This window comes from Lissotriton vulgaris, chromosome 5, assembly GCF_964263255.1.
Source record: "Lissotriton vulgaris chromosome 5, aLisVul1.2, whole genome shotgun sequence".
In the NCBI taxonomy this organism is placed as follows: Eukaryota; Metazoa; Chordata; class Amphibia; order Caudata; family Salamandridae; genus Lissotriton; species Lissotriton vulgaris.
Window position 1 is genome coordinate 388,486,927 of NC_141693.1, and position 23,038 is coordinate 388,509,964.

Consider the following 23,038-nt stretch of genomic DNA (forward strand, 5'->3'; position numbering starts at 1 on the left):
TCCAAGTGTGACTCTCTTCCCCGACGGTTGTAAGTGTTTTTGCCTGGTATGTCGGAGTTGATTCGCCCATTGCACGCTCTGAGTCCAAACCTTAACGTAAGGGCATTAATTTGCAGTGCCAGTGGGGTCCAAGCTTTCGGAGATGGCACCTCAACCCTTGGCACTGCCCACCTAGCTTCTTCTTCTGATAGGAACCCTTCCTGAAGTCCAGGGAGTGGCTCAAAGTGAGAGTTAAAATCCCCACCCACCACATAATATGAATCGGTCGGCAATTCAGATAAAAAGTTCGAGAGTTCATCAATGGTCGGCGATTCTTTTGCCATTCCCATCGGCCTAGAATAGATGTTCACCAGCAGGAGATTAACTTTGTTTGGCCATGTTAATAAGACCGCGAGGATGTCATCAGAGTTGAATGGGAGCCGTGTGGCCACACAGCCCAGGTGAGCAGCAACCCACGTCGTAAGGCCCCCTGAAGGGCGGCCTTTGCCTTCCCACCTAGCTGGGATAAAAAATGATGAGTAGCCTTGATGTCCGTAGTCCTCTCTGGCCCAGGTTTCCTGGAACATACATATGTCTCCAGTTTCTATGTACTTTTCCCAAGCCAGCTCTTCCAATTTACTTGCTAATCCCGCGATGTTCCAGGAGATTATCCTCAAATGTACAGAGGTGGCAGATGTCATTGCATGGGAGTTGGAGGAGGCGAGTCCAGGCTCCACTTGGGTTGCGGAGCCTGTAACGGGGGCAGCAAAGGATGCATGCGACACTGGGGATCTCTGCTCCCCAACGTCCACAGAAAAGGGGACCACAGTTGTCCTCTCATCATCAACTACCCCATCAGTGGCTGGATGGAAAAATTCAACTCTGCCATGATCTGAAGCAGCTGGATCATTCAGTGGGCCGGAAATTGAACTGGTGGACACAATAAGGGGTTCCAGGGGGCCATAGGAGCCCGAGACCCCTGGCACTGTCTTACAAACGGTAAGTCAGTCGACCCCATCCAGATCGTTCAGACAATTAAAGCGATTAAAATCGCAAAAGGGTGTGTCTCGCGGTTGGAAGTACGTGTGTTGTAAAAAGCCTTTGTGTTTGCATCTATATTCCACCCTTGTCCAATCATCGTGTGTTGGAACCTGGTGCCTGGGGGTCGGGGGAAAGAAAAAAGATACTGGGAGGGTCTGTATGGTGGAATCAAGGGATCGGTTCCTTCCTTCACAAATGTGACGAACCGTGCCCGGGTCCTTAAAGGTAACCATAATACAGTCCCCCACTATGGTTTTCCTGGTCTTCCCTAGCCATGGGACCCTTCTGACCATGATAATTTCATTATTAAAATGAGATGGCAAGGGTCGATTCCAGGTAAGCCATTTGATTACCTTTTTCTTAAGGGATTGGTAATCCTCATTTTCCCCTGATCTTAAGTGGGGGGCACCAGCTAAGACCACCATTAGTCTATTAGCTTCGGGCGGGAGGTCTGGCCTCCGTGGTCTGGGGATTGGACAAGCGGGCGTGGGTGGGGGGGCATTAGCCTGATCTTGATGTATACCGGAGGACTCTATTTGCGAGCTATGGGGGGCTAAATCCGCTAGATGGATAGGTCTATTATTTTGATTGTTGTGCCGTGCCTGGAGTTGGATGGCCATAAGGGGTTGCAGAGGGGGGGCAGGTAACGTATTTCTAGGGGGGACTTTATTGGCATTAGATGCGGCTTCTACATTAGGAGGGTCCCCAGCAGAGGAACGGGCTTCCACTAGCTTAGTCTGCTTACTTACTAGAGTATTCAGAGTGGTAAGAGAAGTTTCTAGTAGGGTAAGCCTAATCTCGACTTTTTTTAAAGTGTCAGAAATGGGCTGCAGAAGGGATCGAAGTAAGAATTCAATGCTCCCCTTAGCAGAAAGTGGAAGATTTAAGTTCGACAAAGTAACCTCTGGTTCTTTAGTGGTGGCGATTAAACTGGAGTTTAAGGGCTTAGGAGATAGAATGGTGGGCACAATCTCCATAGGCTTCCCCGGTAGAACGGTGTTAGAACGTTTCTTGCCAAAATCAAGATGTGATATTTTGGATTTCCCCCGCCCCCCCGCTGTTTTCCGAGCACGTTTACTAGGTGGGGGCCTATGTAACTCCACCACTACATTTAATTTCAGCTTGCTCTTATTAGCCAATTGAATGGGTGGGGTTTGGGTTACTAGGTTGACAGGGGAATGGGAAAGCTCAAGAAGGGCTGGCTCTGTATTTTTTCCAGGCACTATCCCTGGGGTAGGGGGAATTTCCCTTAATAAGACTGGGAAGTCCTCGAGAGTCGAATTATTTAAACTACTGGGTGGCGTGCCTACCTCTTGCGTGGTGGGGTAAGGGATAATATCGGTCAGGGGCCTGGATTTCATAGATTCAATGGAGCGCCTGCGCTCCACCCTACATTTCTCAAGTGAACCTTCCTTGTCCGCCTCTCCTTTGGTGGATTTGAAATAATTGTCCAATGTCCCAGAGCTGGAAGCACCATCCCTGGAGGGGGTTTCCCGTAGTGGAGGCGAAGGCATTGCCGTGGTTGTGACGCACAAAGGATCAGGGGAGTGTGCCCAGCCCGGCCTCCTTCGGCCTCTGACGGCCTGAGACGGTCCCGCCCTTGTCCCGGGCTTCTCCCGGGACGCTCCCGCGCAGCGGTCACCTTGGACCAACTTATGTCCTCTGTGGGAATTGGATGATTGTTGGGGGCGGGGCGATGAGGGAGAGCGGCCCAGGTGTTACGGGCGTGAGGTAGGCTGGGACTCTTGTGAGACTGAGTCCAGCCCCTCCTGCTCGCAGCCCTCGCAGCCCTTGGCCCCAGATAGCAAGTAGTTCACTGCTCCCGAGTTCAGCAGCGCCCCTGGACGAAGCGGGACCCGCGCAGCAGGTCCTGCGAGGCGTGGAGTGAAAGGGAGTCCGAGGAGACAGTCCGAGGAAATCCGCAGGTCCTTCTGGTCACAGGTAGGCTGGAAGCAATAGCCCACTGACAAGAGGAAATCCGGTGGCTTTTGACGGTCTGATGGGGGCGGGGCGATGAGGGAGAGTGGCCCAGGTGTTACGGGCGTGAGGTAGGCTGGGACTCTTGTGAGACTGAGTCCAGCCCCTCCTGCTCGCAGCCCTCGCAGCCCTTGGCCCCAGATAGCAAGTAGTTCACTGCTCCCGAGTTCAGCAGCGCCCCTGGACGAAGCGGGACCCGCGCAGCGGGTCCTGCGAGGCGTGGAGTGAAAGGGAATCCGAGGAGACAGTCCGAGGAAATCCGCAGGTCCTTCTGGTCACAGGTAGGCTGGAAGCAATATCCCACTGACAAGAGGAAATCCGGTGGCTTTTGACGGTCTGATGGGGGCGGGGCGAGGAGGGAGAGCGGCCCAGGTGTTACGGGCGTGAGGTAGGCTGGGACTCTTGTGAGACTGAGTCCAGCCCCTCCTGCTCGCAGCCCTCGCAGCCCTTGGCCCCAGATAGCAAGTAGTTTACTGCTCCCGAGTTCAGCAGCGCCCCTGGACGAAGCGGGACCCGCGCAGCGGGTCCTGCGAGGCGTGGAGTGAAAGGGAGTCCGAGGAGACAGTCCGAGGAAATCCGCAGGTCCTTCTGGAATCACATCCCGGGTTTCCAATACTGTCTGCTCCGCGTTTCGCGGATGAATTGTGGTTCTTCTTGCTTATGGGACTCAGCAGCCAAGGCCTGTTTGGGTAAGCCGAGTCACCTGTGTTGGTGGAAGAGAGAGAGAGAGAGAGAGAGAGAGAGAAACATCACAACCTGAATTGGTGGGCACACCATGCCACACAGATATCACTCCTGTCACCACAGCATACTCACCAACAAGCCACGCTTGTGCCGGACGCAGATTTGCCATCAGTTGGGGGACAATGCTGCTCCGCATGATGTGGGCATCATGTGCAGAGCCTGGAAATCTTGCACACACATGTGAGATTATGTTGTCGGCCTGGCACACCACCTGCACGTTGATGGAATGGAAGTGCTTCCGATTCCTAAACACCTGCTCACGTGCCCGTGGTGGAATGATCGCGATATGCGTGCCATCAATGGAACCCACAACGTGTGGTATGCGACCCAGTGCATAGAAGTCTGCTTTGACCGCTGCCAACTCTGCCGCCTGTGGGAAATGAATGTAGTCATGCTTGTACAGCATCATGGCTCTCAGTACATCCCGAAGTACCGTGCTGAACATGGCCTGTGACATTCCCCCGGCATGTCCAACTGTGTACTGAAATGTGCCTGTTGCAAAAAAATGGAGTGCCGCCATCACCTTTTGCGTGGGTGTAATGGAACCTGGATAGGTTCTTCGCGGCTGCAGGTGAGGAGACAATTGGTTCACAAGCTCCATCAATCGACGTCGATCCAGCCTGAATTTCCTGATCACCTCCTCGTCCACCATATCCTCCAGCACAGTGTATGTGCGATGGACATTTGGAGCCCTCCTGTGTGGGAGTAGATGGAATGGAAGTCAATTCACATACAACGCATGTCTGTGCAACTCACTCACATGTCAACGAACTCTACCAACATGTAATATGCAGTGTATAATTGTCATATGTGTGACATCTCTCATCTCTGATTGTCACTACAACTTGGATTGACGTAGCACCAATGTGCAGCCACTAGCAACATGATGTGTTGCAACATGTGCAATGCAATTTGTCTCACCTCAACATTACTGCCAACAAGACATGTGACATGACCCACATGTGTAGGCGCAACATCACATACACACATGCAAGTGCATGCACACAAACGAAAAGATACACACACACACCCTTTCATGATGCACCAATGGCAACACCAATAATGGTGGCCATACGGACATCACATGCATGGTGACACAATAGGCAACACACATGCACTGAACACAAGTGAACCCCCACCATAGTCAATATCTCACATATACCACTCACTGACAACTGAATCACAATGTGCCGATACATCCGGGATCTACTGTGTAGATGTGAGGTACGATAAACTTGTGTAGGGAAATACCCGATGTCGACATGCACATGTGATGGACATTTGTGGCACACCGATGGCCATGGTATGGACACACATGGGATAGAGCATGACATGTGGAGTCACGCAATCACGCACACAACCGTCATCAGGCAGCTGCAGACAATGGAACAAGGTGCATCGTCAGCAAAGATGCAATCATTGACCCCGCCATGGCGGTGCACTGCTTCCGCTGTTTACGTCTGGGCATACGCGGCCCGCGTTCAACATTCCCATTGTCTGCATGTGCACGGTCCATCACGCTCACACACCGGCAACTGCATGTGCTAGACTCCAGGACGGATGCTTCACTTGCAACAATGTTCAATTACTGGCGCCAACATGGCGGGGCACGTATTCGGCGGGGGAGGTGCAGGCCAACACATCCATAAGCTGATGTCAATGCACATGGCAGGTCATGACCCCCCTTACAGTGACATTGCATCATCCAGCCTACACCGGCCGGCCCAGCCCTGCCCAGGACCGCCGTGCCGGCCATGTCAACTACCGCCGTTTCAGGCCCCGTCCGTTACCGCCGTGCCAGGCCCTGCCCAGGACCGCCGTGCCGGCCATGTCAACCACCGCCGTTTCAGGCCCCGTCCACTACCGCCGTGCCAGGCCCTGCCCAGGACCGCCGTGCCGGCCATGTCAACTACCGCCGTTTCAGGCCCCGTCCACTACCACCGTGCCAGGCCCTGCCCAGGACCGCCGTGCCGGCCATGTCAACCACCGCCGTTTCAGGCCCCGCCCACTACCGCCGTGCCAGGCCCTGCCCAGGACCGCCGTGCCGGCCATGTCAACCATTGCCGTGCCAGGCCCCGCCAGGGCACGGCGGTAGTGGACGGGGCCTGAAACGGCGGTGGTTGACATGGCCGGCATGGCGGTCCTGGGCAGGGCCTGGCACGGCGGTAGTGGACGGGGCCTGAAACGGCGGTACTTGACATGGGCGGCACGGCGGTCCTGGGCGGGGCCTGGGACGGCGGTAGTGGACGGGGCCTGAAACGGCAGTGGTTGACATGGCCGGCACGGCGGTCCTGGGCAGGGCCTGGCACGGCGGTAGTGGACGGGGCCTGAAACGGCGGTGGTTGACATGGCCGGCACAGCGGTCCTGGGCAGGGCCTGGCACGGCGGTAGTGGACGGGGCCTGAAACGGCAGTAGTTGACATGGCCGGCACGGCGGTCCTGGGCAGGGCCTGGCACGGCGGTAGTGGACGGGGCCTGAAACGGCGGTGGTTGACATGGCCGGCACGGCGGTCCTAGGCAGGGCCTGGCACGACGGTAGTGGACAGGGCCTGAAACGGCGGTGGTTGACATGGCCGGCACGGCGGTCCTGGGCAGGGCCTGGCACGGTGGTAGTGGACGGGCCTGAAACGACGGTGGTTGACATGGCCGGCACGGCGGTCCTGGGCAGGGCCTGGCACGGCAGTAGTGGACGGGGCCTGAAACGGCGGTAGTTGACATGGCCGGCACGGCGGTCCTGGGCAGGACTGGGCCGGCGGGTGTAGGCTGGATGATGCAATGTCACTATAAGGGGGGTCATGACCTGCCATGTGCATTGACATCAGCTTATGGATGTGTTGGCCTGCACCTCCCCTGCCGAATACGTGCCCCGCCATGTTGGCGCCAGTGATAGAACATTGTTGCAAATGAAGCATCCGTCCCGGAACCTTCCACATGCACTTGCCGGTGTGTGAGCATGACGGTCTGTGCACATGGAGCCAATGGGAGGTGTGAACAAGGGCCGCGTGTGCCCAATAGAATGTACCATATGCTGTGCACTGCAACACCAGGGCCAGTCATTGGCCCATTTCCAAACACGCTTCCAGGGCTGACCAATGGCTGGCGCCGTATGCCACTGACATGGCCACAGGGCCCTATATATGTGTTATGTGCAAAAGCACACATTCTACGATGACCACCGACTGCTGCCTGTGACCATCATCTCCACCTGCTGCTGCGGAGCTGACCACCGACTGCTACCTGTGACCATCAAATCCACCTGCTGCTGCGGAGCTGACCACCGACTGCTGCCTGTGACCATCACCTCCACCTGCTGCTGCGGAGCTGACCACCGACTGCTGCCTGTGACCATCACCTCCACCTGCTGCTGCGGAGCTGACCACTGACTGCTGCCTGTGACCATCACCTCCACCTGCTGCTGCAGAGCTGACCACCGACTGCCGCTCTAGTGCCATACTCCGTGACCTTGCCATGTCGAGAGTCAAAGAGATCCGGTCTCGTCCCTTCACCGCCGCGGAGCTGGATGTCCTCGTGGACGGTGTGCTCCGCAACTACGGATGCCTGTACGGTGCACCTGGACAGGTGGTAAGTGCAGTGGGGGACAAGTTGGTGTGCATGAGGTGTTCCATGACACCTGGGCTCTGGAATCTTTGCGGTGTGATGTGGGACCAACACATGAGTCGAAATGTGCATGGCTGCTGAGAGAAACGTGTTGCCCCTATCTGTGTGACTGGCCAACTGTCCACTGACTTGCACCCTTTTGTCTCCCATCATGGTAGGTCAAGCTGCACCTTCGCAAGGACGTGTGGAGGAGCATTGCACGTGATGTACGAGCAGTGGGGGTGTCCAATAGACGACATACACACTGCCACAAACGCGGGGACGACATTTCCAGGCTGAGCAAGAATGTAGCGGAAGTGACACTAGGGATGATTCCAAGAACGGCACGACTGGCCCAACGCTCAATGACCCCTCTCATGCACCGTATCATAGCTGTGACGCATCCTGACCTGTTTGAGCGGTTGCGTGTGGATGAATAGCAACGTGGCGGTAAGCATACTGTCAGTGTATGTTGCTTGTGAGTGCAATGCATGTATTGTTGGCCAGACACATTAGTGACTTCCGTGTATCGTGTGTCTCGTTGCATTGGCAAGTTGGTGACATTGGCGCAGTTAAATGTCACTTCCAGGTGCGGCATGTTGAGACGCCACTCGCTAAGCAGTTGAGTGTTGATGCACATGCTGTAGTGCTCCGTCACCCCATGGCAAGACTGGTGTGCAGATGTAGTTGCTCATGCCCTGTCCGCATGCTGTACATGTAGCACAGCCAACGCCACTTATTTCCTGTGAGGATGACTAGTAGGGGAGGCCCGTGTGCAGGTTGGGGGATCGATGTACATTGTCATCAATGGCATTAGGGATTCCGTAGCAGTACTGTACGTGAGTGTGCCCATGACTTACACCCATTTCCTGTGCATTTCAGCTTTGGCAGAGGGCACTCAGCCACAGACGGAGGAGATGATTGAAGGCAATGCATCCGGATCAGACGTCGCGCACACGCAGACTGACACAGAAGGGGCCTACGCCGGAGAGGGGGACAAGTCCGTCCCGGAGGACTCGCATGTGGAGACAACATCGTCATCATCTTCCGACAGTGTTGGTGAGTCAGCACTGTTGTCACAGACTGGGAGTGGGCAATCAACACCTTCGGTCGGGACACAGCACACAGGGCCCACCCTGCCGCCAACTGCACCATGTACTGTTCGTGCACGCAGGAGTAGGGGGAGCAGAGTGGCGTTCGGTGTCGGCACCGCTGCCCCAGCCTCCGTGAGCCAAAATGCTCTTTCTGCAGAGGCTGTTGATCTGCTGCGACAGCTGTGTGTGGGGCAGACCAATATGATAAATGCTTTCCAAGACCACGATAGGAAGTTGGGGCAGGTGGTGGCTTTCATGGAAGGTATGCATGGCAATCTGGCTGGTCTACACAGGACAGTGCAGTCATTGGCTAACAGTGTGTCGTCTGCCATTGTACAGTCGCATGGACTGGGTGCTACTTCCGTTCCACCATCTACAACACTGGATGTCTCAGGGGGGAGTGAATATTCTGACCAGGACTCTAATACAGGTTATTGCACTAGAAGCAGCGTCAGCCAGCACGTCAAGGCACGGAGGGCTCAGACACCACCCCCTAGGTCAGCTAAATCTGTTCACAAAGACAACGTCAGATACAGTGGAGTACACACACGTGATCCAAAAGAGGGGTTGGGTGTAATGGCTACACATGCTGCACAGGCATCCCACACACAAGGTACTCCCAAGGCAAGCCTTACTCCCAGTTCCATTGACACTACCTTGGACAAGGACAGTCAGAAGACGAAGGCACCTCATGAGAGCTGGGACACTCCCAGGGCCAGGGAGACTAGGAAGGAAGGAGACACTCCCAAGGGCAGGGAGACTAGGAAGGAAGGAGACACTCCCAAGGACAGGGAGACTAGGAAGGAAGGAGACACTCCCAAGGGCAGGGAGACTATGAAGGAAGGACCCACTCCCAAGGGCAGGGAGACTATGAATCAAGGACCCACTCCCAAGGGCAGGGAGACTAGGAAGGAAGGACCCACTCCCAAGGGCAGGGAGACTAGGAAGGAAGGAGACACTCCCAAGGGCAGGGGGACTAGGAAGGAAGGACCCACTCCCAAGGGCAGGGAGACTAGGAAGGAAGGAGACACTCCCAAGGGCAGGGAGACTAGGAAGGAAGGAGCCACTCCCAAGGGCAGGGAGACTAGGAAGGAAGGAGCTTCTACCAAGGGCAGGGACAAGGGCAGTCACAAAACAAACGCACCTAAGAAGAGCACGGACACTCCCAGGGGCAGGGACACACACAGGGAGAAGGTGTGTCCTGGGGATATGTACACCACAGACGACAAGTCTGCTGCCTGGAACAGGGCACCATCCAGGGAACAGGGAAAGTCCACAGACAACATTCCTCCTACATCCAAGGGCCAAGGCATCTCCCATGGACAGTGGCGCTGTCAAGGACAGGCATACATCACCCCTTGATGCACTGAGGCTGCTGTTTTCTGGGAAACGGAATACAGATGTCTCCGCAGTGGATCACCCCTTACCTCCACTCCCATCAGGGCCCGTCAGGAGCGGATGCAGGTGGACCCTGTAGTAGCATCCCCCATGACACATGTTGCAGAGGCAAGAAGGCAGCCACACAGCAAACGACAAGCAGGCTCCAGCACGTCCCCAGAGAGCATTCCCCCGCCAGCAGATGCACCTCCCATGGTGGGTGATATTTCTTCTCAGTCCAGCGAACTTGCCAGTCCTGTCCTGTCCAGGGTGCAGTCACATGTCCCCAAGAAACGTAGACACACAGCATTGACACATGTCCAACCCGATGTCGGCCAATTGCAACTATCCCCCGCTCCCAGAGCCACCCTGCCTCCTGGACCATACAGCCCTGTGGCTCATCATTTCAGTGGTCCCAGTGGCGCCGCTGCAGTTGACTTGCATGTGAAAGGTAGTGGCACTGTGTCTGTTGTTTGCTGTCATGCATCATGTAGTGGCACTGTATCAGTTGAGCCCTATCCTGTATCAGGTGCTGGCAGTGTATATGGGTCTATGGCCCATGTGTCAGTCACTCGGGCTGTGGCTGTGTCTCACACTCCTGTATCAGGTGCTGGCAGTGTATCTGGGTCTGTGGCGCATGTGTCAGTCACTCGGGCTGTGGCTGTGTCTCACACTCATGTATCAGGTGCTGGCAGTGTATCTGGGTCTGTGGCGCATGTGTCAGTCACTCGGGCTGTGGCTGTTTCTCAGACTCCTGGATCAGGTGCTGGCAGTGTATCTGGGTCTGTGGTGCATGTGTCAGTCACTCGGGCTGTGGCTGTTTCTCAGACTCCTGTATCAGGTGCTGGCAGTGTGTCTGGATCTGTGGCTCACGTGTCAGTCACTACATCTGTGGCTGTGTGTCACACTCCGGTTTCTGGTGCTGCCAGTCTGTCCGATGCGGGTACTTCACGCAATCCACCTGATAGTGTGATGTAAGATGCTGTTGTCTTCACTCACATGTCATTGGACATGGTGTGTACATTGTCCATTGTAAACAGTCTTCCACTGCTGTGGGCCATGGTACGGGTTAATAGTGATTCGTACTTGTGGTGCCTCAGATACTGCATTGTGCCCTCTGATGTACTGCCTCTGATGTACCTGCTCTGGTGTCCACACTGCCCTGTTGCTGTTCTGATACTGATGTATGCCCTCTGATGTACCTGCTCTGGTGTCCACACTGCCCTGTTGCTGTTCTGATACTGCTGTATGCCCTCTGATGTACCTGCTCTGGTGTCCACACTGCCCTGTTGCTGTTCTGATACTGATGTATGCCCTCTGATGTACCTGCTCTGGTGTCCACACTGCCCTGTTGCTGTTCTGATACTGCTGTATGCCCTCTGATGTACCTGCTCTGGTGTGTACACTGCCCTGTTGCTGTTCTGATACTGCTGTAAGCCCTCTGATGTACCTGCTCTGGTGTCCACACTGCCCTGTTGCTGTTCTGATACTGCTGTATGCCCCCTGATGTACCTGCTCTGGTGTCCACACTGCCCTGTTGCTGTTCTGATACTGCTGTAAGCCCTCTGATGTACCTGCTCTGGTGTCCACACTGCCCTGTTGCTGTTCTGATACTGATGTATGCCCTCTGATGTACCTGCTCTGGTGTCCACACTGCCCTGTTGCTGTTCTGATACTGCTGTATGCCCTCTGATGTACCTGTTCTGGTGTCCACACTGCCCTGTTGCTGTTCAGATACTGATGTATGCCCTCTGATGTACCTGCTCTGGTGTCCACACTGCCCTGTTGCTGTTCTGATACTGCTGTATGCCCTCTGATGTACCTGCTCTGGTGTCCACACTGCCCTGTTGCTGTTCTGATACTGCTGTATGCCCTCTGATGTACCTGCTCTGGTGTCCACACTGCCCTGTTGCTGTTCTGATACTAATGTATGCCCTCTGATGTACTGCCTCTGATGGAGCTGTGCCTTGCCATGCACTGCTGGTGCACTTAGCCCCTCTGATGTACTGCCTCTGATGGACCTGTGCCTTGCCATGGACTGTTGGTGCACTTGGCCCCTCTCATGTACTGCCTCTGATGGACCTGTGCCTTGCCATGCACTGTTGGTGCACTTAGCCCCTCTGATGTACTGCCTCTGATGGACCTGTGCCTTGCCATGGACTGTTGGTGCACTTAGCCCCTCTCATGTACTGCCTCTGATGGACCTGTGCCTTGCCATGGACTGTTGGTGCACTTAGCCCCTCTGATGTACTGCCTCTGATGGACCTGTGCCTTGCCATGGACTGTTGGTGCACTTAGCCCCTCTGATGCACTGCCTCTGATGGACCTGTGCCTTGCCATGGACTGTTGGTGCACTTAGCCCCTCTCATGTACTGCCCCTGATGGACCTGCTCTGGTGTCCACACTACCCTGTTGCTGTTCTGATACTGATGTATGCCCTCTGATGTACCTGCTCTGGTGTCCACACTGCCCTGTTGCTGTTCAGATACTGCTGTATGCCCTCTGATGTACCTGCTCTGGTGTCCACACTGCCCTGTTGCTGTTCTGATACTGCTGTATGCCCTCTGATGTACCTGCTCTGGTGTCCACACTGCCCTGTTGCTGTTCTGATACTGCTGTATGCCCTCTGATGTACCTGCTCTGGTTCCACACTGCCCATGCTCGAGCCTAGACTGTGATGTTACCCCGATTATGTGTAAATAAACTTGTCAATCATGTGTCGTGGGTTGTCGGAGTCATTCTTGCGTGTGTGATGCTGGTGTGTATTTGTATTTACTTCAAGGCAGTGGGTTCAGATACATGTCACTCCCCCCTACCTAGGTCACGACCCTTGCAGGTGCTGCCCTCCACACGAATCAGTGGTTTCCGGTACATGCCACTCCCCCCTCCCTACGTCACGGCCCTTGCAGGTACTCCTCTCCAGACAGCGAACGGTTTGTTGCCTACCTGCGTCGTCCTCAATGGTGGGCCAAGACTAGGACGTGGTGGATCGCGAAGAGTATCGGGTAAGCGTGTAGTGCAGGGTCCATGTCGGCGAGCGGCTCGTGGTGGGTATGGTCGCTGTGGGGCATCCGCAGTGTTCAGTCAGGTTGTTTTTCCGCAGCGCTTTTATGTGTATTTTCCGCCATCTTGATTTGGAGGACGGTCCTAGACGTCAGTCCGTACGGCGGAGTCTCTGGATTGGTTAAGTCCGCCGCGTGGTTGGGTGTGATTGTGCGGCGGACCACGATCTACCGCCGCGGACGGATTTTGGCCCATATTTCCTATCCTGATCTGGCGGACGGAGTGTCCGCGACGGGCGGACGGAGAATAGGCATGTTCCGCATGCTCCGGGGCTGCGGAGGCACTTCCGTCCGCCATCCTAATGAGCCCCTAAGTGTGATATGCAGAACCTCTAGCGGGGTAGGCTCGTGCGGGAAGCACGGTGTATTGGCAGAATTACATGCTTGAGTCTGATATAGAGGAATACCTCCAGGGGGGTGATTCTATCCCCAATCAATAGCTCCCTTTGTTCTTTGAACCTCCCCTCATGATACAGATTGCCCCATGTGTGCAAACTCCTCTTACGCAGCATGTCCCGACATACTGCTTCCTGTTCGACTGGGGCATATGTATGGAAGGCATGGCAATGATACTAGCGGGGGAATAGGGCAAGGTCTTATCCATTATCCTCATCAGGCGTTTCCAGGCGTCATTAGTGCAGGAGACAGTTTGGTGTGATACCTTCTCGCCTGGGACTTGGGCAACCAGCCTGGTGTGGCTTGAAGGGTGACAAGTGGAGCCAGTAAATGGTTTAGAGAGCGTGAGCACTGATGTAGTATAGTTGAATGTCCGGAGCCTCAAACCCTCCCCTGGAGAAAGGCTGAGTCATAAGGTTCCAGCTTAACTGGGGTTGCCTTACCCCCCCATGCCAGCTTGATGAGCAATGATCGGAGAGTGTTAAAAAAGTTGCACCCTGGATAGAAGGGTATATTAAGAAATAAGTAGAGTAACTTTGGAAGATTATTCATTTTCATCAGAGTCCCTCTGCCCGCCAGGGAAAGCGGGAGAGTAATCCAGTGGACAATCCATGTATTGATCGGGTCTATCGCAGCCCCATAGTTGGATCTAATTGTCTCGTTGGGTTTCCGAGTAATGATGACCCCCAGATATTTGATTTCGCTTTCACACCAGTTTAGCGGATACTCAGGCGTAAATCGAGGGGTGTTAGGGGTTAGTGGAAAGATCTGTGACTTACTTCAATTCAGCTTTATCCCAGAGAGGTGACCAAACCTGATGAATTTTCCCAAGATGGGATTGAGACTTACACTGGGATCTTGGAGATATAGGGTAAATTCATCCGCATATAGCGATATAAGGATTTGCAGGGAGGGGTAAATTACGGCGTATTCTCTGTGGTGTCGCTTGATTTTCGCTGCTAGGAGCTCAGGCAAAACGTAATGGGTATAGCGGACATCCCTGACGAGTGACTCGCCAGATGGGAATTGGGTCAGAATATAGCCCATTGATCTGGACCACCACCTCTGGCTTAGAATAGAGTAAATGAATCCAGGCTAAAAAAGGGCGAGGAAGACCCATTCTAGCTAGGATGGCAAGCATGTAATCCAACTCCAGGGAATCAAATGCCTTTGTGGCATCTACAAAAATCCCGGAAATTGGGGGTAATGTAATGAAGGAGTGCAAAAATAGTACGCAAGTAGTGGGAGGTGCCCTGCCCGGAACAAAACCTGCTTGGTCAGGCAGAACCAAATACTCCATGAGCAAGGACAGTCTATTGGCTGTAACTTTTGCTAGTATCTTCATGTCACAGTTAATTAGAAATAGTATTCGGTAGGCCTCGCACTTATCAGCAGATTTTCCCGGTTTGAGCAGGGATATAATCAAAGCTTGTCGCAAGGACAGAGGGAGCAATCCCGAGTCTTGCACCTCTTCGAATACTTGTTTAAGGATGGGAGTCAATTGCTCGCTGTAGCATTTATAAAATTCTACTGGTAGGCCATCAGGGCCTGGGTTCTTGCTTGACCCCAGCCCCATAATTGCAGCGAGTATCTCATCTTCCTCAATGTCGTTGGACAATAATTCCCTACGGAAATGGCTAAACCAGCCCAAAGCAGTGCCTTAAAAATATGACACTATCTCTGGGGAGCTCGGCCAGCAGGGTGGTAGAGCGTGGTGTAAAATTCAGTTAAGGTGTGGAGTATTGCCCTGGAATCTGTATGTCTCTGCCCCACTTCATCTGTGATTTCCAGGATTTGGTTGGCAAACCTGGGACTCTGCTAACCTCAACCAGGGTTCGGCCAGGGCGTTCACCCTCACCATAGGATCTGGCAATCTGGTTTTTCGATCGGAATTCGGCCTCTTGTTTGGCTTCTTCTGAGTACTCCACTAGGGAGCTCTTTAAGATGAGCTTGTGATACAGCGTTGGACATGGATGCGATTTGCGACTCAGTGTTTTTTATATCTAGCTCCAGCTTGTGCAGCATGCCCCTGATGGACCGCAAACCCCCCGCTCTTTGCTATGCATAGGCCTCTAATAGTGACTTTAAAGCTCTCTCAGGTGCACGCAAGGGTAGGGACGCAGTCAATTTTACGTGAGAAAAAGTCTACTATCTCTTGGTGTAGTTTCTCTTGAAAGGCACTGTCTAGTAGGGTTGTGGGTAAGTCTCCAGGAATGGTAGGGAGATTCCTGCTCAGGTGGTTCCAGCTTCATCAGGACCGGAGAGTGACCCAAGAGGATGCAGGATAAATGCGTTACCTCTCCTATCCAAGTATTTTGAATGGGCTGATAATAGCCAGTAGTCTATGTGGGACCAGCTATTGTGCACAGACGGGGAGAATTTTCCCTTCTTCTGCATTGGGTGTAGAGAATACCATGCATGAAAGAGCAACTTATCAGCCATTATGGCTGTGAGGTGTTTAGTGGCCTGTGGGTGAGATGTCAAATGAGGATGTCAACGGTCCTGATTCAGCTTTATTGCCAGGCTAAAATCTCCTTCCATATAAGGAATGTGGAGCCAATTGACAAAATGCGCCCCCATAACTGTGTAAAGTAGTGCACATCGTCAATGTTGGGTGCGCAGCAGCTGACTGAAGTAATCTTGTCATCTGCTATTCTACCCCAGATTATGCAGAATCGGCCTTGAGGATCTTGGACGGAGCCAAGGGGGCAGAAACCCATCCTTTCTTAACCAAAATAGCGGTGCCTCTGGTGTAAGTAGAGAAGGAGGAGAAGCAGCTGTGCTCTGCCAATTTCCTGCCAAACGCTGGAGGTAGCCCAGGGGCCATGTGCATCTCCTGTAGCATTGCCACCTGGACATGATGCCAGTCAATATAATGTAGGACCTGTCTGCGCTTACGAGGGTCTCGCAGACCACTCACATTAAACATCAAGCAGTTAATGGTGGGTTTACGATTTGGTGTTGCGCAAGCCATGTAATTTGGGGTAGCCAAGGACATGGCGTGTGCGGGCAGCATTGGCAAAGAAAATCTGTGTCATGTATGCTTTGTGCAACAATTCCATGTAGAGCAATAAGTGATACCATGCAAGACGAAACAGTGCAACATTCCAAATAAGCAGCCCCCCTCCCCCACCAATGCCTGCCGTCCAATCCAGCAGGTGATGACAACCCCCCTGACCCCAGAAACCAACAGCATAGGCATTGTGCATAGTACACAGTACAAGTAGCGCCCCAAATCAAATTTTCTATTGTAAGTAGAGTACAAGGCTCAAAGGAGACATGCGCTACCTGTCTCCACACTCGCCCTGTCAAAAAAATCAATGGTATCATCACATTCAACATGCATAACACTTGTATGGGGAATTCCCTCCGGGGGTACATGCTAGAGAGGCCATCAGCGCACCTCGCTAAGGCGAGGGAGCCCGGAAGTTAGGTGCCTCATGGAGGAGTCACTTGGCATAGAGTCTTGGTAGTGCAAGTAAAGTATCAGAGTTCCTAGAACAATATATAACTCGCCTCACTTTGTAGCTGGACTAATAGGAACAGTCTTACCAGGTCGTAGCAGCGTCTTCAGATTTCCCAAAATAAATCTACATTTCTTCATGAGCTGGTGAGGAGCGGCCAGAGCCAGAGTCTGTAGCAGGTGGGGTGGAGGAGTGTTTTACGCAACTCATCTAGAAGTCTTGGATGTGCTGTGGACTGGCGAAGATCTGCGTCTTCCCTTGGTGCTGCACATTTAATCTATCTGGGTAGAGCATGGCATAGGGAATGACAGCCTGCTGGAGATTCTGCTTTGCTGGGAGGAATTTCTTTTGCGCCTCCTGTACTGCCACGGTGAAGTCTGGATATAGTGCTACTTTCACTCCGTGGTAGACTAGGTCCTGCTTCTCCCGCCCAGTCAGAGTGCAGTGTCCCGATCCTTATGATTCCGGATGGGGAACAGCATTTACAACGCAACTATTACCTCGCAGTACCTTTACCACACAACTTTTACAACGCAAGTCGTTACAACGACTTGGGCTGGGGGTGCTGAAGGATAGGGAATAGTTTAATTTACTATCCAAAACCTTCCCTACTATCCACGGGACTGGAGTTGGAATAGTAAATTAAACCATTCACTATCCAGCGCCCCCAACGTAAGTCGTTGTAACGACTTGCATTGTAAAACATGCGTGGTAAAGGCATGCGTTGTAAAAGCATGCGTAGTAACGACATATATCCATTTAGGATATGTGCCAGGATGGGGCGGGATGGCGTGCCAGGCGGCGGTCTCGCCCTGAGCGATCTGTGAGCCCGCTCAACAATTAGAACCTTGGAGAAGGCGTCAGCACCGAAGATGCCCAGCAGCAGTCTCTCAACATAGTCCTCCATGCGACCAGTAGCCATGGACTCCAGAACCCCCAGGATGCGCAAGTTGTTCCTGCGCAAGCGTGCCTCCAGGTCTTCGTTTTTTGCCTCTATAACTTGAAGAAGTTTCTCCATGCCTTGCAGTTTGGCGCTACTTGTTTCAGTGGTATCTGCAAGAGTGGAGATGCGCTGTTCAGTTTCCGAGATGCGGCCATCGTGTTTTTCCATTTTCGGTGTGAGAAAGTCTATCCGCTGATTCATGGAATCCATCTTTGATTCCATGGAGGTAAGACTTTGATGAATCATGAGGAGGATACCTTTGATGTCCTCATCTTGTGTTTGGGCAGGGGAAAGGTGATCGTCTTCCCGCTGCAACTCTGCATCCTCATTAGGGGGTTGCTTCCGCTTTGAGAATTTCAGTTTCGCCTGCTTGACTTCGGTGCGGCCCATTATGCACCCCTCTCCTGCGGGCCCGGTCCAGTTCCCGCATAACACACAGAGATCCCCCTCAGCAGTAGTGTGCCCAAGACAGTAAAGAGTTGCAGGCGGGCCGCAGAGGATTGTGGCTGCTCTGCTCACCAGGGCTTATACGATGCCGCACTACTTCTCTCCACTCACAATCCTGAGGCTCCCAGCAAGCCTGGGATCCCAGAGTATTCCCTATGCTTTCTAGGGTGCTACCCTGTAGTTGGCAGGGGGTCAGTGCGACTCACCTGCAATGTAGGCCCCCTCCTCAGCACCAGGGCAGCTTTTTGGCTGATGTGGGCATACTCATTTATTCAGTGTGGGCACCGCAGGCCCTTACAGCGCTCCACCACCACAGGTCCAAGAGATTTTCCGCCACTGCTGCCAATGTGTAGTGTGGCAGTAGCCTTGGGTGCCACTTTCCTCTTCCGTGTTATGCACCCAACTGGGTCTCAAAGTTCCAAGAGGACCCGCACACCTGCTGCAGGAGCACAGTTTCTCCAAGACAACTCATCATGTTTCACAGGAGCAGGAGCCGCCCACCAGCTCATAAACTATCCTACTGCTTGCGCTGCAGACCAGGATCGTCCCAGCAGCATCACTCCAGGCACTCGTGGGAAGGCATATTAGTCAAATGGAGTTCCAATGTGCCCCATAGGCCAACAAAGCTCCCCGCTTCACCTGTCAAAGTGCCGCAGCAGTGCTGGCTTCAAGGTGCTTGCCCCCGCAGCTTCAGACGCAGGAGTGAGGCTTCAAGATCGCAGGCTTCCGCCGTTTCGCCAGTCAGCCAAGAGCAGAGCACCAGCACCCAGGCCACTCCGCAAGGCCCCTGCAGTCTTACAAACCAGCGTCCCTGTCAGGTCACGGCAGGGTAGCAGAAAAGCACTGGACCGCCACCGCGGTCAATCACAGTGGGCTCCAGCAGCTTTTAATTCAGTGCTTTCGGCCACGATGCAAGTCCTGTTGAGGTTCCAGGACTCGCTTCTTCAATGCCTGGGCACCACCATTTGGTAGTCTGCCTCGTAATCCATACAGGGGCAGGAGCAGGCTGCAGTATCATCAATAGATAGCACTGCAGGGGCTTCAAGGCTACTTTTCCAATTTCCGGTCTGTTCACAAGCAGTATTGCATAGTTTAAAATTGAGTAGGCGCTCAGTATGCGCAGGATAATACAGAATGTTCCTCCAGGGCTTACAGAGCCTCCTTAAGGTGCGGCCATCTCGCCTGCCGGTTCTCAAGCGCCCCCAAAAAACAACTTTTGAGAAATAACAGGTTGACAAGATATGAGCAGGTTTTCTTACTGCCGAGAATGTGACCCTGAAACATTGTTCTGTGTTAAATCTTGCTACCTTGTTACCTGTTGCAAATGCTAATTAGGAAAGATTGTGAAGATCATGACTGTCTGGATGTTACTAAGCTTTGCACCAAGCCAAGACCTGACATTGTCGATGAGCCACTGTCTGATCCCGATCAAGTCCTTTTTGGTGATGGTTCATGCCTAAGAGACAATGAAGGTAATTTGAGAGCAGCGTTTGATGTCTGTACCATCTTTGGTGTGTTGGAAGCTGCTTGCTTACAGGGAGTACACTCCACACAGGTAGCTGAAATCATTGCCTTGACCGGTGCATGCCGAGTTTCTGAACAGATCCTTGTCCTAGTCACCATCTATACTAATAGCCAGTACGGCTTCAGTGTGGTTCATGACTTTAGACAGCTATGGTCACAGAGAGGGTTCCTACTGTCATCAGGCTCTCCAATTAGCAAATGCTGGAAGCATTGCAATTACCAAGGGAAGTGGCTGTCGTCAAGTGAGCAGCCCATGGAAGATGAGACAAATTTGTTACCATGGGGAACAGACATGCAGACACAGTTGTTTTCTTTTGTGCTGCACATGAATGCATTTTCAATGGGGAATACATTGACAAGAATGTAGAGAAGACCGAACTCAGCATGATGCTAGCTTGTACAGACACATGGGATGAAGTCAGGCGGTTGCAAATGGAAGTCACAGACCAGGAACAAGAGGGTTGGATCAGAAGTTGTGAGAAAGTGGAAAATGACATATGGGTTTCAGCTAAAACCTGATTGTTAAATCCAATGGCAAGGCAGATTTGTGGAACAGCTCACATAGGAAGGGATGCAATGATGAGATTTTCAGGCACACTTGGATCAATCTGAGGTTTCGCATGCCAAGAAATGAATGTAGGGAAAAAGATAGTTTTTGCCTTGAGCCACATTGGCAGATTGGGGGTGTCTTTTCAATCGGATCCAATTGGATTTTGCTGAGATGCCTGTGTGTAATGGGTTGAGATACATGGGTGGAAGCTTATCCAAGTAGAAGGTGTGATAGTCTCACAGTAGCAAAGTTATTTTAGAGGGAGTTCATTCCTTGATTTGGATTTCCAACTACATTGGAGTTGGATAGAGGCATGCACTTTGATAACGAAGTCATGACATTATTGTGCCCGCACTAAGTGTGGATCAGAGACTACATTATAGTTACAGGCCGGAGGCATCTGCCATGGTAGAGCAAATCAACAAGATTTTAAAGGCGAGACTGGCTAAAGCATGTGCTTCGACATCTTTGAAATGACTCAATGCAATGCCTTTGGTTCTGACTAGTTTGAGCAGGATTCCTGACAGGAGAACTGGATTTTCACCACATGAAATCTTAATGCAAAGAGTGATGCTCCCGCCTGGTGTTCCTGCCACTGCATTCATCAATATAACAGATGACTTGCTCCTTGACTACTGTAAAAGATTGGCTGATGGGGTTCGTTCTGTGTCTCATCAGGTTGAAGCAGCAACTGCACAGACTTTGAAAGCCATCTACCATGACCTGAGCCCAGGTGATTGGGTGCTTGTCTGAAAGCATGTGAGGAAAATCTGTCTTGACTCTTGGTGGCGTGGATCATATCAAGTGATACTGGTGACGAATACTTCTGTGAAGTGAGGAGGAGTACCGAACTGGATCCATGCTTCCCATACCCGATGAGTTACAGGTCCCTCTGATGAAACAGCTCCTTTCCCAGAATTATTCCCCACTGTGACTGAGGATCCCTTGAGAGAGCAAGCCAAGCTGTGGAGGTTCATAAAGAGGCTGAATACCCACCAGATTAGGCTGGGGAGGTCAAGCTACACAAGACCCTGGTATAGACTCTGAGGGAAACAGTAACGTTGCGAGTAGTATAGAGTCTAACTCAGCAGTAGATCCTAGTGTGGAAAATGGTTGTGTGCAGTCAAGGAAGAAGTATGCTGCAGATGAAACGTGGTCTTTGAGACAAAGGAGAAGAAATCTAAGACTGGCATCTGGAAAAGAACTTGGACTGATAAGTGAATCTTCGGAGTCTGATCTTAAAGACATGGAGCAAGCCACAGGGAGTGTTAGGAGATCCAGGAGAACAAGAGTGCTGTGTGTCAGAGATTTTCTTCTCCTGAGTGGATGTATCTGGTTACAAATGCCGGGGAGACCGAGGTCCGAGATTTCGATACTGATTGTTGAGATCTTGTGGAGAGCTCCTGGAATCAAGGCTAATGCACTTCTGTCATTGAATGTGCCTTTTCCAACAAGGTTGAGTGGCTTTTGGACTCTGATTCTGGAAGACATTTAATTTCCAAGCTTCGGAGCTCCACAGTCTCCTCAAGAGATTGCAGCATTGAGAGCTGAACTGTTACAATGAATCATTGAGGAGTTTGCCTCTGATCTCATATGGTATTTAAATTGAAATTTTGTACAGTAAATATGTTGTTTGAAAGAAGATAACCTAGGCTGAGTGAATGAAGGGACTTGATTTATTTATTTATTTATTTATTTATTTTAAAGGTTTTACATAGAACTGGCTGGACCTGGGGTATCAGAGCGCTTTACACGAGTGAAGATAATACAGGCACACTACAATTGTTCAAATCATGGAGATCACATAGGTTAGATTGAGGACAACAAGTAGCAAAATACACATTAACAAATGATGCCGCGAGAGGGATAAGAAACATAAATAAATGGATACAAGTGATTGAGTAATATATAGCATCCTGAGATAGAGGAGGGCTAGGAGGTAGTAGGGTTGGAAATTGGGGGAGTGATGTTAATGGGGGTAGAGAAGAATAGAGAGGGCCGGGAAAAGTAGGAGAAGGAAAGAATTATGGACCCCAATATTTCTTGAGCAAGTGCAGTTTGAGGTCTTTTTTGAGACTGCTGTAGGAGGGGTTACAGCGCAGGTCTTGGGGAGGACATGCCATATGCTGGGGGCATTGCCAGAGAAAGAGCGAGACTGTGTGGTTTTCCTTTTCGTCAGGGGTGGGATGAGGAGGAGGGCGTTGGTGCTTCTCAATGGTCAGGCACATCCTGCTTTGTTGAGTTTATCAGATAGATAAAGTGTTTTTTTGGTGAAGGGCTTTGTGCGTAATGCATGCCATCTTGTAGGTGGATCTACCTTTGATGGGCAGCCATTTAAGGGCCTTAAGGGATGGGGAGATGTGATCAAAGCGTTTGCAGTCAGTGATCAGCCTGGTCGCTAGGTTTAGCACAGATTTGAGTGGGGCAAGGTGACCTTTTTGGCTTCTAGAGTGGAGGGCGTTACCATAATCAATTTATGAGAGGACCAGTGATTGGACGACCAATTGAAAGTCATCAGCTGGGATAAAGGGTTAGATTTTCTTGAGATGGTGTAGGGTGAAGAGCGCTCCTTCGTCCGAATTTTTTATGTGGGCCTGGAGGGTTAGGCTGGTGTCAATGGTGATTCCAAGTGATTTTACTGAGCTTGATAAGGAGAGCTGACAGTTGAGGGCATTATGGTCCGAGATCCATGTTTGGATAGGTAGAGGGTTGTTTTTTGGAGAGAAGAGAATGATTTCTGTTTTTTTAGGGTTAAGTTTGAGTTGGTTAGAGTGGAACCAGGATTGGATTTTAGACAGGGTGTTATTAAGGTGTAGAACGTCGGAGTGGGATTTGATCTTACA